General features: G+C 46.4%; 1 protein-coding gene across 1 annotated transcript in view; it reads left to right on the top strand.

The window, feature by feature from the left end:
* Positions 1–438: 438 nt before the first annotated feature.
* Positions 439–5,000, top strand: part of LOC125039799 (serine/arginine repetitive matrix protein 2-like) — a 117,455-nt gene continuing 112,893 nt past the window's right edge. The window contains exon 1 of the mRNA XM_047634081.1: positions 439–570. The gene's annotated coding sequence lies outside the window, so the exon portion shown is untranslated. The remainder of the gene's footprint in view (positions 571–5,000) is intronic.

The following is a 5,000-nucleotide window of genomic DNA, read 5'->3' as shown; positions in this document are numbered from 1 at the left end:
GCTATTTTTACCCTGGTCGCCTGATAATTTTGGCAGGGGAGCCACGGGCCCGCAGAGGACCAGTCTGGGTTGTGGTGAGCGCCGAATGGGCGGGCTTGAGGCTGTGTGTGTCGGGGCGGGCGTGTAGGCGTGAGGAGTGTACTCACTAGTGGTGACCACTTCGAGTAGTGGTGATTCCGGGCCAGTGGTCAGTTGGGGCAGTGTTGGGGTCATACTTGGTGCCCCGGCGGCAGTGTGTTTGGCCTCGTGGGCGTGTTATATTAAGGTCGCAAGTGAGGGTGGCGCCGGCCTGCCCTGCTGTGTGGTGACGACTCAGGAGTGTTGAGTTCTGTGGTGCCTCCGGCCCGGACGCTGCCCATGATTCCGGTCACAATATAATGAGGGAGTGGGCATCACCATCGCCCGCACATTCGCAGGACCCTGGACCTAGGTGGCGATGTGGGCGGGCGACCGTGGGCGTACAGTGCAACGATGGTGAGCTGGCGGCCCGCCCGTGAGGAGGGCTAGGCACCCACTCACCCCCGCCCACCGAGGCTTATATCTGATTCTTCGTGAAAGGCTCCTCAAAACGTGAGTACCTCTGTGCTCTATTGCCTGGTGCAGCTCGCTTGGGCTGCAGTCTAACTAATGTTTTCTTAACTGTTCTTTATCTTTTATTTTGCTATGCCGATTAATATTGGCTTTAAATACGGCGTGGGGAGGTTGAGAGCCACCCATGACATATAGGCCTATGTTCTCTGTTTTTTGAAAGGGAAGTAAATAGGTCGCAGCAGCCTGTTTGTTTTAAGCTCGTGCGACGTGGATGGATAGAGAACCCTTTCATTAAAAAAGAAAAAGAAAAAAAAAAAAGGAAATATTCACTCACCCTTTATAAACCTCCCTTGTTTTTATAGGAAAGGGGGTACGTACAGGAGCAGCAGCAACAACAACATTAACACAAAAAAAAGAAGTAAAACTGAAGGAAAGGCTGTTTATTTTGGCGGGATATTATTAACTGATGAGTCAAGGAGCTGTATTTTTATATAAAGAAACTGTCATCTTCTTTTCCCGATATTCAAGGATTCACACTCGGCAGAAAAAGATCCAGTCCATACATGCTTTTCCTCCACTTGCCTTGCATCGGAACTTAAAGACGGAGGCCAAGATCCTGGGACTATAGTCGGGGCTGATAAGGAAGCAACTGGCTCACCTCTCTCCTCTCGCGCTTACTCTTTAGCTCTCTACGTTCTTGCTCCCTTTCTTTTCTTTCTGAAGGGTGTGTGTTTTCGCGGTAATTTTGCTCTCTCTTTCCCTTTCTTCTCCTTTTTCGTTTCATCTAAATTTCTCTCTCTCTCTCTCTCTCTCTCCCTCTCTCTCTCTCTCTCTCTCTCTCTCTCTCTCTCTCTCTCTCTCTCTCTCTCTCTCTCTCTCTCTCTCTCTCTCTCTCTCTCTCTCTCTCTCTCTCTTACTCGCTTTCATCTCTCTCCCTCTCCCTCTCCCTTCCTCCTCTCACTTTTCCTCTCCCTCTCCCTCTCCCTTGCCTACCTCCATTCACAAAGCATTATCGTATCATCAGCATCTTCACAAGTGATGATTATTACTACTACTTGAAACACCACTATTGTCACCGCTATTTACACCATTACCAACTTCACCAACATCATTACCAAGATCACCATTACCACATCATCAGCAACATCACACATCACCATCACCATTAGCAACAAAACTATCATCACTACCAATATCACCCTTATCATCAACATCACCATCACCATTTACAAAATCTCAACATTACCATTACCAGCATCACCATCACTTTTACCAACATCACCAGCACCAACATCACCATCACCAGCACAAACATTATCAGCACCCCCATCACCATCACCAACATCATCAGCACCAACATCACCAGCACCAACATCACAAGCACCAGCACCAACATCACTATCACCAACATCACCATCACCACCACCAACACCACCCATCACCATCACTAACATCACCATCACCAACATCACCAGCACTAACATCACCATCACCACCACCACCACCACCACCAACATCACCATCAACATCACCATCACCATCACCACTAACATCACCACCACCATCACCGCAGTGTCCGCAGCCCCCCCCCCCCCCCAACCGGCTTCGCTGCCACCATCGATTGCCATAGAAAAAAACGAAAAAAAACGATCTCACTTTCAGATTATACATAATTGTCTGTCAAATAAGATATTCGTTTATTAATTCATTCCTTTTCATGAATGTGTTTATTGGCAATCGCGAGGATGTCTTTGGAAGTTGCAAGTTATTGGAAAATGCGTCGAGATTTTTATTTTCCTGAGTTTGGTTGTACATTCAGGTTATTTTGTTTTCGTTTTGGTTACTGGAATACTTGATTATTTACGCTCACTTTTCTTTGTCTTTAGTATTTCGTGTTTATATCCCCTCCCCCCCACCCCCTCCCCCACGTGGCCCAGGAGTGGTGTTGGCAGAATCGAGGACCCACAGTACCCCCCCCCCCCCGCCCCCTCTTCTTCTCTCTCTCTGCTCTTTTCTCCTCTCCACTCTTTGCTTCTCTTCTCATGTCCTCTCTCCTCTCTTCTCCAATCCTCCTCCCTCTCCTCTTCTCTTCGCTATTCAGCTCTTCTCTCACATCTCTCTCCCTCTGTCTCACCTCCATTTTTTCCCCTTGTCCCCCTCTCTGCTGTGCCCCAGACCTTGCTGTAACCTAGAAATTTGACTCCCAAAGCTTGAAATCACCCATGGAGCCATTATCGCGCTCCTAACTACATCCTCCTCCCCTCGCTTCCCCTCTTTGCTGATCACCCGAAATATCACTCGTTTCCCCTTTCCCAAAAGCTGCACTGTCCCCTCCTCCCCTCCGTTCTTCTTTCCGCATGTCTTCTTTCCCCTCTCCTCCCCATTTTCACTTTTCTTTCTCTAAAAGTTCCCCATCTTTTCAGCTCTTCTTTCTTCTCTCTTCGTTTTCTTATTTTCTCTTTGATATTTTCCCTTCTCACTACTTTCCCCATTTACTCTTTTCTTCTCCCTTCTCATTTCTCCTCTTATCACCTCTCTCACTTCTCTCTTATTTTCTCCGCTGCTCTCTTCTTCCTTTTTTACCTTCTCCTCTCTTCACCCTTCTCGCCTCCCCTTGCTTCCGCCTCTGCTCCGTATCCCCATGGCCTCTTGCACCTGTGTTTTCGTAAGAGAGAGTGAGATAGAGTGATGTTAGCTGATTGCGTTATCTGCAGAGGGTACTGAAGTGCCTTATATCATTTCGTATTCATATGGTTATGAGGCGTTCCGATCATTCCTGGCTCCCTCCTCCTTCTCTCTCTCTCTCTCTCTCTCTCTCTCTCTCTCTCTCTCTCTCTCTCTCTCTCTCTCTCTCTCTCTCTCTCTCTCTCTCTCGCTCTCTCGCTCTCTCGCTCTCTCGCTCTCTCTCTCGCTTTCCTCCCTCCCCCTCCCTCTCCCTCTGTCACTTCGTTCCTTATATTTTTCTCTCAGTACCTCGCCTTTCTCTCCATTGTCCTTCCATTCCCTCTCCCGTTTGTCCAGCCTTCCTTCCTTCCTCTCCTCCTTCCTCCCCGGTAACTTTTCGCGTTGGGATTTCCTCCTGTGACAAGGTCGATCAATTGGCCAATCCTGCTCTTCCCTGCGGAAACGCCAGCGGTTCTCAGGTCGGAGGAATATAATACGTCTATAGCCCTTGTTCTAAAGCGATGCATAACAATAGCATGGTTTACAAAGAGGTATTTACAGTATAACACTTTAGATATATACATATCAGGTGTACTTTAGTTATTAGCATCATGTTGAATAGGACTTTATATCTCACCCTATCGGCTAAGTTTAATATAAATATGGCTGCACTCTCTTGTTAACTAATGACTTGACTTTAAAACGATAGAGTTCTTCTCGAAATCCCCCGATGTCTTCGTTATACCAATTAGTGTGACCTTCAGCTCTTAGTTTATCGAGAACCAGTTAAATGAAATTAGAGACTGCAGAGGAAGAGCAGCTGGACGGTTAATTCAAACATAATGAATGAAAATGTGTTGTGTCAGTGATTCGATAGATAGTGGGAACTAACCGAACAGACTGTATGTTGGTTTAATAAATAGAAGTACTCGAGTCATTTGCACGTCATTCGTGAAAGAGTTCTAGGGTGCGCTCAGAATCGTTTGCAAAGCCAATTACGGCAGCAGCAAAACTCACGGAATCAATAATTGACTATCTGGCTCTTGCGTAAGGACAGTGGGAAGAGAGAGATGCCGAGGAAATGGGAATCGAGGGCAAAAGGTTAGGGACAGAGAGAGAGAGAGAGAGAGAGAGAGAGAGAGAGAGAGAGAGAGAGAGAGAGAGAGAGAGAGAGAGAGAGAGAGAGAGAGAGAGAGAGAGAGAGAGAAAGAGAGAGATTGAGAGTGGAGAGAGACAGAGACAGAGAGAGAGAGAATTAGAAGAAAATAAAAGAAAAGGAGAACGTAAGTGGGAGTGTGTAAGGGATGACCACAAAGGATTCCTTATTAAACCTCAGATTCTGCATAGAGCGAGTAACATCTGTTTCAGCTCTGGGGTTAGGTACGAGCATTTTGAGTCATTCAGATTTTAATGGATTATACTACTAAGCTGTGATGAAAACAGAATTCTGTGCGATAAGCGGAGCCAGTGATTGTGGAGGAGATAACATTGTCTGTAATTAGAGAAGTTATTTTTTATTAGCTTCAGAGAGACTGCATCATGTTTGTTTGCTATTGTATCTAGCACGAGTTCTGTCTTTGTAGAATGGAAGTTATATGATAATTATTCATATATCTATTTCCTTCCTCTTGTCAGGATTACGCGCGCGCGCGCACACACACACACACACACACACACACACACACACACACACACACACACACACACACACACACACACACACACACACACACACACACAGATAAACAAACACTCGTGCCATACGTATATGCGAAAAGATCTGTCACTGCGCAGGTTTCACTTAG

Source organism: Penaeus chinensis, chromosome 27, assembly GCF_019202785.1.
Source record: "Penaeus chinensis breed Huanghai No. 1 chromosome 27, ASM1920278v2, whole genome shotgun sequence".
NCBI classification, from domain to species: domain Eukaryota; kingdom Metazoa; phylum Arthropoda; class Malacostraca; order Decapoda; family Penaeidae; genus Penaeus; species Penaeus chinensis.
The sequence above is the reverse complement of the archived record's forward strand: the minus strand, read 5'-3'. Positions and strand labels throughout refer to the sequence as shown.